General features: G+C 46.2%; 1 long non-coding RNA gene across 1 annotated transcript in view; it reads left to right on the forward strand.

The window, feature by feature from the left end:
- Positions 1–7,634: 7,634 nt before the first annotated feature.
- The window catches only part of LOC125488093, an 18,823-nt gene continuing 15,045 nt past the window's right edge, over positions 7,635–11,412 (forward strand). The window contains exons 1-3 of the long non-coding RNA XR_007266210.1: positions 7,635–7,649; positions 7,888–8,101; positions 8,856–8,933. This is a non-coding gene — a long non-coding RNA (uncharacterized LOC125488093). The remainder of the gene's footprint in view (positions 7,650–7,887; positions 8,102–8,855; positions 8,934–11,412) is intronic.

Raw genomic sequence — 11,412 nt, forward strand, 5'->3', positions numbered from 1 at the left:
CCCCCCACCCCCCCACTTCCTACCACCTCTCTCTCCTCCTATCTCTCATTTTGGTAAAACAAACCAGGGCAGGACTTACACAATTAATGGTAGGGCCCTGGGTAGTGTTGTAGAACAGAGAGACTTAGGGGTTCAGATCTATAATTCCATGAAGTTTGTGTCGCAAATAGACAGGGTGGTTAAGAAGGCGTTCAGCACACTTGCCTTCATTGCTCTGACCTTTTGATAGGAAGAGAGAAATTGAGGAACAAATATGCAGGAAGATCTCAGATATATGTAAGCATAATAAGGTTGTGATAATGGCGGGGGCGAGATTTTAATTTTCCAAACATTGACTGGATCTACCACAGTGTTAAAGGTTTGGATGGTGAAGAATTTGTCAAATGTGCTCAAGAAATTTTTTTTTAACCAAAAGGTGGATGCTCCTACGAGAGAAGGTGCAAAACTAGACCTTGTTTTGGGTAATAAGGCAGGGCAGGTGACTGAAATAGAAGTGGGGGAACACTTTGGGTCTAGCGATCATAATTCTATTAGTTTCAAAATGGTTATGAAGAAGGATAAACCTTCCATAAAAGTTAAAGCTTTTAATTGGAGTAAGGCAAATTTTAATGGTATGAGACAAGAACGTTCAAAAGTTAAACTGTTGGCAGGTAAAGGGATGTCTGATGAGTGGGAGGCATTCAGGAGTGTGATGACGAGAGTTAAGATGCATTTTGTTCCTGTTAGAGTGATAGGTAAGGCCAGTAAGATTAAGGAACAATGGATGAATAAAGATATTGAGGTTCTAGTCAAGAATACAAGAGAATTTTCTTTAGACACGGACAACATGGTTCAATTGAATCTCTTAATCAATATAAAGAGTGTGGGGCATTCTTAAGAGTGAAATCGGGAAGACAAAGAGAAGATATGAGATAGCGTTGGCAGATAAGGTTAATCCAAAAGGATTCTACAAAGACATTAAGAGCAAGAAGATAACTGGAGAGCGGGTTGGGCCTCTTAAAGATTAAGGAAGCCGTCTTTGTGTTGAATCCTAGGAGATGGGAGAGATACTAAAAGAATATTTTGCATCAGTTTTTACTGTGGAGAAAGAAATGGAGGCGAGAGAATGCAGAGAAATAAACTTTAATGTTTTAAAAAACAGTTCACTATCCAGAATAGGAAGTTCCAGAGGTCTTAGGGAATATAAAGGTGGATAAATCTCAGGGACCTGATCTAATGTGCGAAGTAAGGGAGGAAATTATGAGATCCCTTGGGGAAATATTTACATCATCTATAACCACAGAGGAGGTGCCTGATGACTGGAGGGTGGCTAATGTTGTGTTTTTGTTTGAGAAAGGCCGTAAAGAGAAACCGAGGAACTACAGACCTATGAGTCTGAATTTAGTTGTGGATAAATTGTTGGAGGTGATTATAAAAGATAGGATTTATGGACATTTAGAGGCAATAATTGGTTAGGGATAGTCAGCATGGTTTTGTGCGAGGAAAATCGTGTCTCACAAACTTAACTGAGCCTTTCGAGAAAGTTACTAAAAAGATTGATGACAACAGAGCAGTAGATGTTGTTTATTTGGATTTCAGTAAAGCCTCTGACATGCTTCTGCGTGGTAAACTAATCAGTAAAGTTAGGTCACATGGGATTCAGGGTGAGCTTACCAATCAGATATATAACTGGTTTAACGGCAGGAGACAGAGAGTAATGGTGGAGGGTTGCTCTATGGACTGGAGGCCTGTGACCATTGGTGTCCCACAGGGATCGGTTTTGGCTCCTCGTTTGTTTATCATTTATATAAAGGATTTGGATGAGAACATAGAAGGCGTGGTTAGTGAGTTTGTGGACGACACCAAAATTGGTAGCATTGTAGGCAGGGAAGAAGGTTTTCTAAGATTACAAAGGGATCTTGATCAAATGGGTCAATGGGCTGAAAAATGGCTGAAAAATCTGGATAAATGCGAGGTGTTGCATTTTTGGTACAATAAACAAGGGAGGGCTTGTACAATTAATGGTAGGGCCCTGGGTAGTGTTGTAGAACAGAGGGACCTAGGCGTTTATGTTCATAATTCTTTAAAGTTTGCGTCACAAGTAGACAGGGGTGGTTAAAAAGGCTGAAAGAACTGCAGATGCTTTAAAAAAAACCGACGTTGCTGGAAAAGCTCAGCAGGTCTGGCAGCATCTGTGAAGAAAAAAGTCAGAGTTAACGTTTCGGGTCCAGTGACCCTTCCTCAGAACTGATTTAGAAGGTGTTTGCCTTCTTGCTCAGAGCTTTGCGTAGAGGAGTTGGGATGTCACGTTGAGGTTGTACAGGGACGTTGGTGAGGCCGCTTCTGGAGCACTGTGTCCCGTTCTGTTATAGGAAGGATGTTATTCAACAGGAGAGGGGTTCAGGAGAGATTTACCAGGATGTTGCCGGGTGTGGACAGTCTGAGTTATAAGGAGAGGCTGGGACTTTTTTCACTGGAGCATAGGAGGCTGAGAGAGGTGACCGGATAGAAGTTTATAAAATAACGAGAGCTTTAGATAGAGTAGAGGGTAGGTATCGTTTCCCTAAGATGGATAATTTCAAGGATAGGAGGTACATTTTTAAGGTGAGAGGAGAGGGATTTAAAAAAGACATGAGGGGCAACTTTTGTTTTACACAGAGGCTGCTTAGCATGTGAAATGAACCTCCTGATGAAGCAGCGGATGCGGGTACAGTTCCAACGTTTAAAAGACATTTGGATGGATATATGAATCAGAAAGCTTTGGAGGGGTATGGGCCAGGAGCAGGCAGATGGGAGTAGTTTAATTTGGGGACATGGTTGGCACGGACTGGATGAGCCAAAGGGTCTGTTTCCGTGCCGTGTGACTCTATTACTCCGATATTCTAATTCTCTCTCCGTCCACAGATACTGCAAGACCTGCCGTGTTTCTTTACAATGCAATCAGATGCAGGGTGGGATAATAGATCGGCACAACGTCGCGGGCCTGTACTGTTTTATATATCCTTCCTGTAATGTGGATTCCAGAACCGCACACAGCTGCTCCAACTCCAGATGGCCCAACCAAGGTATTATGCGCTTCCAGGATCACCTCTCTACTCTTAAACCCTGCGTCTCGGTCAATAAAGCAAGTAGCCCATGTGCCTCCTGAACCACTGTAACTGCCCGCGCTGATACCTTAAGGGATGAACGTACCTGCGCACCCAGTTCTATCTGATCCTCCCATTCATCGTGTGCTCGCCTGTATCTGCTGCCCCGCCTTGTCTTTCCAGACGGAAGCGGCCGTGGGTTTGGAAGGCACTGCCTCGGGAACCGAGGGTGCATCTTGTGGACGGTACACGCTGCTGCTGTTGAGCGTCAGTGGCGCCAACCGAGAGATGTAGCTGGCACGTCCTGCGCTTCTTGAATGTTGCCAAAGCTGCCACCCCCCCCACCCATCCAGGGCAAGTGGCTGGCGAAAGTCATGTTACAGACTGTTCGTCCCCTTGAGCCTGGGCCGACATTATTCATGTGCGTTTTCCACCCGATCCCCTCATTCCCCGACTGATCGGGAATCGATCTATCTCAGACTTAAATATACACGAGGGTTCTGCACCCCATCCCCCCACAGCTCTCAGTGGTGAGGAGGAGGCCCTCAACCCACTCAAGAAATTCCTCCTCCTCACATCAGCCTTAAATTGGCGCTCCCTTTGTTCTGAGACTACGCCTCCTGGTCTTAGACGAGAAATGTCAGCTTTGGCCACGTCAAGCCCCCTAAAGAATACAACATCTTTCAACAATCATAGAATCCCGACAGCGCGGGAACAGGCCCTTCGGCCCAGCAAGTCCACACCGACCCTCAGAGCATCCCAACCGAAAGCACCTGTTATTCTGCGAGAGCAAGTAGACTTCTGACCTGTTTTGCCTTTGCTCATAAGACAGACCCCACCCCCAACCAGACCAGAGATCATCGTCGTGAGCCAACTGCCTCCAATAAAATGATCATCTTTCCTTAAATAAGGGGAACCAAAGTTGCTCGCGGTACTCCAGCTCTACAGTCTCCCCAGCGCCTTGTACAGTAAGCCTCCCCCTGCCCTTACGCTCCAACCTCCCTTGAAACAAGGGCCTGCAAGTTAGGACTGAACATAAGAGTGGGAATCAGGCCATTTAACCCGTCGAGTCTGCCCCTTCGTTCACTGAGATCGCAAATTCTACAGATCCATTACCCTCCGCGAGAGAGAGAAAAAAGAAGAGACTGGAAAAGACAGATAAAGGCAAACTATTTCCACTGGTTGGGGATTCTCGAGCTGGGGCGGGGGGCGGGGGCTGGTGGTGGGGGGAGCATAGTCTGAGAATTAGACCCGGACTGTTCAGTAGAGAAGCACTTCTACGCAAAACTACCTTTCAGAATTGGCCGTGGATATGGGATCCGTTGATAAAATCCGAGTTGGATCCATTTTTGCCCAGTAGAGCGTGTTGAAGGGCATGGGCTGAAGGCAGATGTATGGGAGTTAGGGCCAGAGATCTGCCATGATCTCATTCAATGGCGGAACAGACGCGAGGGGCTGAATGGCCTACTCCCTGCTCCTCGCGGCTCTCTCGCAAGGGGAAAATCAACCTTTCCGTAATCCCACCCTAAAGTACTTGGCCAAGGAGGGGGACTCAAAATGGCGACGGTGGAAAGGCAGCATCCAGACTCCTCAGCCTGGGGTCCATCCACTTCTTTCTTTTCTCCACTCCTTTTCAGATTTTGCTTCCACTTTCCCATCTGAGGAGCGCTTGGTAATGGCGGCTTTTTCTGGAACTGGAGCGTGACGGTGAGCCTGGCGTGGGACTCTGGCAAGAGGCAACGTCAGTGAGGTAGGCCCAGTGGCGAAAGAATGTGCCTGAGGAGCAGCGACTTCAACTCTGGTTGGGTCCAGTGCTGGTTTCTTATTTTTTCATAAGCTGCGTTATTTTCTTTTAAAAATTCTTAAAATGTTCAAAATGGTGCCAGATCATGGCAATGGTAGAAGCTTTTTGCTGTACTTTACTGCATTTTTCAGTGTAAAATACCCATGACAATAAAAAAAAACAAATTTGCCCGTTAACCTCAGCTCTGCGAAACTCCCTGGCGATGGGAGAGCCTGGTTGAAAAACTGCAAATTATTCAAACCAAGAAAGTTTAGGCTCTCAGGTTGTGGAAAGATTGAAAAAGTAAAATACAGTGGGATAATCATTGTGGGCTTGAGCCTCTGCCTGGAAACAAGTTGAGACTTTGGCTCGCTGTCTGTTTTGAGATCATTTCGACTCTCAATATACATATTTAGGAAGCTCGATTTTGTTTCGATGTTATCTCGGCTTTTGCCGAATAAATCTTCAGAGGGAATCTGTAGCTTTGTGTGCACACGCCTCACTTAACAAACCAGCCTGTTTATTAACTAAACAACAGTGAAACAAGTCTCTCAAACCAGGGAGACAGCAGGAACTGCCGATGTTGGAGTGGGAGACAACACAGTGTAGAGCTGGATGGACACAGCAGGCTGGGCAGCATCAGAGGAGCAGGAAAGCTCACGTTTCGGGTCGGGACCGGGTTCGTTCTGGAATCTGACTCGTACCTTGCGCTGACTTCGTTATGAGAGAGAGCTTGGCTGGGATTTGCAATCGTCAAGTACACGCTAAACTCTATTGGACAGATTGAATTTTGATTTTGAATTTGATTGAATCTGAGAATTTTTTTCTGGGAATAAGCGACGTGTCGGTGGAATGTTTGAGATCCTTGATGAGAAGTTACCGGATAAACGGTATGGTCCTGGGGAGTGTTGCTGAACATAGAGGTGCAGGTACATAGTTCCTGGAAAGTGGGGTGTCGCAGGTAGACAGGACGGTGAAGAAGGGATTTGGGATGCTTGGTCAGTGCGTTGAGCGTAGGGAGTTGGGAGGGTAATGTTGCGGCTGTATGGGTGAGGCCACTTTGGGAGCACTGCATTCAATCCCGGTCTCCCTCCTACAGGAAGGATGTTGGGAAAGGGGTTCGGAAAAGGGATGTTAGAGGGTTAGAGCTACAGGGAGAGGCTGGGGGCTGTTTTCCCTGGAGCGTTGGAGACTGAGGGGTTGACCCTTATAAAGGTTTATAAAATAATGAGGGGCGTGGATAGGGTGAATAGCTTTTCCCCAGGGTAGGGGGAGTCCAAAACTAGAGGGGCATAGGTTTAAGATGAGAGGGAGAAAGGGACCTGAGGGACAACTTTTTCACACAGAGGGTGGTGCGTGTATGGAACGAGCTGCCAGAGGAAGTGGTGGAGGCTGGTACGATTACAACATTTAAAAGGCATCTCAATGGGGACATGAATAGGAAGGGTTTAGAGGGATATGGGCCAAATGCTGGCAAATGGGACTAGATTAATTCAGGATGTTGGGCGACAGCACAGACGGGTTGGACCGAAGGGCCTGTTTCCTTGCTCTATGACTCTAAATCGATGGTCGAAATGAAAGCAGATGTTCGCAGGCCAAGAAATGCTTCAATGATCTCCTTAACATTTAGAGGGAGATGAGAAATTGCAATGTCACAGCTATAATCAGCTTCAATTCAGAGAGAATTAAGAAGACTTCATTTGGAGGAAGGAAATTCAAGGAAGAACAGGTAAAGAGAATTGGAGCTAGGTAAGCTTGATTTCGAAAGGTATGGAAAAGAGAAGTGAGAGACGAGGGGTTGGAATGTTTAAAAGCTTGAATGCCAAAGAGATTGGGACTTTAGGCAATATGACTCTCGCTGGAGAAAAGCTTTAAGACAGAAAGAATGAAGAGAGAGCAGCTCGGAAGATGATTCTGATTCCAGCGAGGGATTTGACTTCACCAGAAATCTCTTACGTAGTGTCCTTGTTTGCTGAGGATAGAGTCGAAAGAGATGTCACCTCACCTGAAGAAGGTATCTGAGCACTCAGAATGTCCAAAAAAGAAATGCCTGGACCTTCACATTGGTACGCTGGTACAGTTATGAGTGTGTACGCCAGTTTGTCAGAAGAGCAATAGGCAGATTGTGCAACTGTTATATGTGGAAAAGAAAGCAATATTCACTGCCTATAAACCGCCCCCAGAGATACGAATCAAAATTTAGTCCTACAACAAATGAACCCAATCAGACTGTAGTTACTGTAAAAAAAAATTGAGAATGTAAAGCAAGCCATGATTACAAAAGATCACATTTAGTTAGGGGGGTTAAGAAAGCGTTTGGCACGCTTGCCTTCGTCGCTCAGAGCTTTGAGTGTAGGAGTTGGGACGTCATGTTGAGGTTGTACAGGACATTGGTGAGGCCTCTTCTGGAGCACTGCGACCAGTTCTGGTCTCCCTGTTACAGGAAGGATGTTATTAAGCTGGAGAGGGTTCAGAAGAGATTTACCAGGAAGTTGCCGGGACTGGAGGGTGTGAGGTATAAGGAGAAGCTGGATAGGCTGGGACCTTTTCCACTGGAGTGTAGGAGGTTGAGGTGTGACCTTATAGAGGTTTATAAATTCACGCGGGGTAGAAATAAGGTGTCTTTTCCCTGGGGTGAGGGATGTCAAGACTAGGGAGCACGTTTTTACGGTGAGAGGAGAAAGATTTTAAAAAAGACACAAGGGGTAACTTTTTTTCTTAGACAGTTGTTCGTGTGTTGAATAAACTTCCAGAGGAAGTGGTGGGTGAGGATACAACGACAACACTTAAAAGACTTTTGGGTAAGTACATGAATAGGAAACGTTTGGAGGGATATGGGCCAGGAGCAGGCAGGTAGGGCTAATTTAGTTTGGGATTACGGTCGGCGCAGACTGGTTGGGCCGAAGGGTCTGTTTCCCTTCTTTACGACTCTATTCGGACAACGTTTACGCAAACATGAAAGCGCGCTCAGCCCAGTGTCAGTTTCAGACCTGAGAAATTGCAGTGCCAACAGATGCCTACGCTATCTCATGCCGACAGCTGTAGGTCGGGTGATGTTCGTCCAGGAATCGACGAAGAACCTGCAAGGGTAGAAAAGCTGCAGATGGAAGATACATCAGTCAGAAGGATGTCAAAGTAATAAAGCTGAAGGAGCCAGAACCAAAAAAAAATAGGTGGTTTGAAGAATGTTTCTACTGTGGTAACACAGGACATACCAAAGCCGAAGATTATTAAGAAAGGAGAAACGACCCAGGTAAGTCAAAATTCTTTCCCGATTATTCACAAAGAGGTTCTGAGTATTTCATTTCAACGGGAGAGGGGTTTCCTTCTGTTTTGAGTCCAGGAGGCAGATCAGTAAAGATAATGGAGGGACACTGAACTTCGGCAGTCGCTGGATGGTGATATCATTTTTGCTTCCCGGTGGGGTTAATTAAAGAGAGAATGTAAATTTGATTTATTATTGTCACATGTACCGAGGTACAGTAAAAAGTTCTGTTTTGCGTGCAGCGCGGGCAGATCATACCACACAGGGTGCATCAGGGCAATAGAACAGAGCGAGGAATACAATGTTACGGCCGCAAAGAAGGTGCACACAGGGTGAGATCAACAATTTACAATTTGAGAGGTCCATTCAGTCTGATAACAGTGTGGGAAGAAGCTGTTCTTCAATCTGTTGGTGTGTGTGTTTAAGCTTTTGTATCTTCTGCCCGATGGAAGAGATTATAACTGGGGTGGGAGGGGTCTTTGATATTGGCTGCCTCCCTGAGACAGCGGGAAGTATAGATGGAGGCAGTGGATGGAAGGTTGGTTTGTGTGATGGACTGGGCTGTGTCCACAACTCTCTGTAGTTTCTTACGGTCCTGGGCAAAGCAGTTGCCTGACCAAGCTGTGATGCATTCAGATAGGATGCTTTCTGTGGTGCATCTATAAAAGTTGGCAAGAGTGAGGTTGTTGACTTGCTCGCCGAGCTGGCTTGTTCTCATTCAGACGTTTCGTCACCATGCTAGGTAACATCATCAGTGAGGCCTCCAATGAAGCGATGTTATTCTACTCTGCTGGGAATTTATACTTTCCGATCCGTTATGGTGAGTTCTGTCATTTCCAGTTTTGTTCTGTATGGGTTTGTATATGGGGTCCAATTCTATATGTTTGTTGATAGCATTATGGGTGGAGAACCATGCCTCTATGAATTCCCGTGCATGTCTATGTTTGGCTTGGTTACCTTGTCCCAGTTAAATTGATGGCCTTCATTGTCTGAGTGTACAGATATTAAGGAGAATTTGTTGTGCCGTTTTGCTGCTAGCTGATTTTAGTGTATTCTGATGGCTAGTTTCCTTCCTGTCTCTCCCATGTAATGTTTGTGGCAGTCGTTGCATGATATTTTGTAAACCGCATTGGTTCTGCATGTTGTGGGAATGGGGATCTTTAATCCTTGCAAGTGTTTGTCGTAGAGTGGCTGTGGGCTTGTGGGCCACCATGATTCCTAGTGGTCTTAGGAGTCTTGTTATCAGTTCCGATATGTTCTTGATGTAGGGCAGTGTGGCCAGTGTGTTAGGGCGCACTGTATCCTGTTGTAGCCTGTTTACTAGGCATTTGCGGATGAAGTTGCGAGGGTTTTATATAGGTGCTCTTCCTCATTCCTGCGTAGTTCCAGGCTGTTGCAGTGTGTCCTGGACCATTTAAGCAGTGTCCCAGTGCAGGTTTGTTTGTGGGCGTTGGGGTGGCTGCCGTGGAAGTTGAGGATTTGATCAATGTGGGTAAGAATCTTTACGGACATGCTGAATTTCCATAGCCTCCTGAGGACGTCGTGCTTTCATGACCATGGCGTCAACGTGGCTGGACCAGGACAGATTTTTGGTGAACATCATTCCTAGGAACATGACGATATTGACCCTCTCCACCTCAGCACCATTGACACAGACAGGCGCGTGCCCTCCACTCCACTTTCTGAAGCCAATGACCAGCTCCTTCAACCTATCCCATTATACAGAGTTGGATTAAAGACCGATGGAGAACTCATGGTTTGCGGAGGCGAACTAAAGAAGGGGATTAGTGTTACTTGGCAAGATGATCGACTGCTTCAAAAAAATATTGGCCTCACCAGGAGTGGTGGAACAGCCACTGGAGGTAAAGGAAACTGAGATGTTCTGGGAGGAACAGAGTCAAACAAAAGAAACATTGGTGTTATGGATGGAAGGAAAAATCTGGGAGTCATAGTTCAATTGCACCAGTCCACAGGTTTCACTGAGAAAATGCGTTTAGTTGTCCAGAACTTTCCAATTTCTTTTAAAATGGAGATAACTTCACTTTCCTGCAAAAGCCTCTAAATGGCTTGTTAAAAGCCACAGCTTACACCAACTCCTGGGAGAAAATAATGAGCTTTCAGATATTTTTACTGCAGAGAGGGAGAGACACACAGCCAAAGGCTTCTCCACATACTGAGCACGCCCACAGGCTGTCCTTGTAGCCCTGAACCAATCAGAGCCTCATTATCAGACTGTTGACCATTGGCATCCAGGATGAGGTCACAGTTGTGCAAACCAATCAGCTCCCTGTTGCTAGCCAAATCACTCTTTGCCGTTTTCAGTAACTTATAGAGTCGTACGGCATGGAAACAGACCCTTTGGCCCATCCAGTCCGTGCCTACCGTAATCCCAAACTAAACCAGTCCCACCTGCCTGCTCCTGGCCCATATCCCTCCAAACCCTTTCCTATCCACATACTTATCCAAATGTCTTTTCCATGTTGTAACTGTACCCACACCCAACCCTTGCTCTGGCAGTTCATTCCACGCATGAACCACTCTCTGTGTAAAAAGATTGATCCTCATGTCTTTTTGAAATCTTTCTCCCCTCACCTTAAAAATATTCCCCCTAGTCTTGAAATCCCCCCAGCCTTGGCAAAAGACATCTTATCTACACCCCCCATGATTTCATAAACCTCCACAAGGTCACCCCTCAACCTCCCACGCTCCGGTGAAAAAGGCCCCAGCCTATCCAGTTTCTCCTTACAACTCAAAACCTCCACTGCCGGCAACTTCCTGGTAAATCTCTTCTGAACCCTCTCCAGCTTAATAACATCCTTCCTGTAACAGGGAGACCAGAGTTGGACGCAGTGCTCCAGAAGAAGCCTCACCAACGTCCCTGTACAACCTCAACGTGATGTCCCAACTCCTATACTCAAAGCTCTGAGCAATGAAGGCAAACGTGCCAAACACCTTCTTAACACCCCTGTCTATATGTGACACAAACTTCAAAGAATTATGTGCCTGAACCCCTAGGTCTCTGTGTTCACAAGACCACCCAAGACCCTACTTTTAATTGTATAAGTCCTACCCTTGTTTGTTTTACCCAAAAGTAGTACCCTCCTTCCCACCTCTTATTAATTTCAACATCCTGGGGGCTCCCATTGAGCAGAAACTGACCTGGGACCTCAGCCCCATAGCAATCCTGTGGCTACAGGAGCAGGTCAGAGGCTGGGAATCCTGTAACTCCCCTCCTGACCCCCAATCCCCGACAGCCTGTCCCACCATCGACAAGGCACAAGGCAGGAGGGGGGAGGGAA

This window comes from Rhincodon typus, chromosome 49 (genome assembly GCF_021869965.1).
Source record: "Rhincodon typus isolate 14 chromosome 49, sRhiTyp1.1, whole genome shotgun sequence".
Classification (NCBI taxonomy): Eukaryota; Metazoa; Chordata; class Chondrichthyes; order Orectolobiformes; family Rhincodontidae; genus Rhincodon; species Rhincodon typus.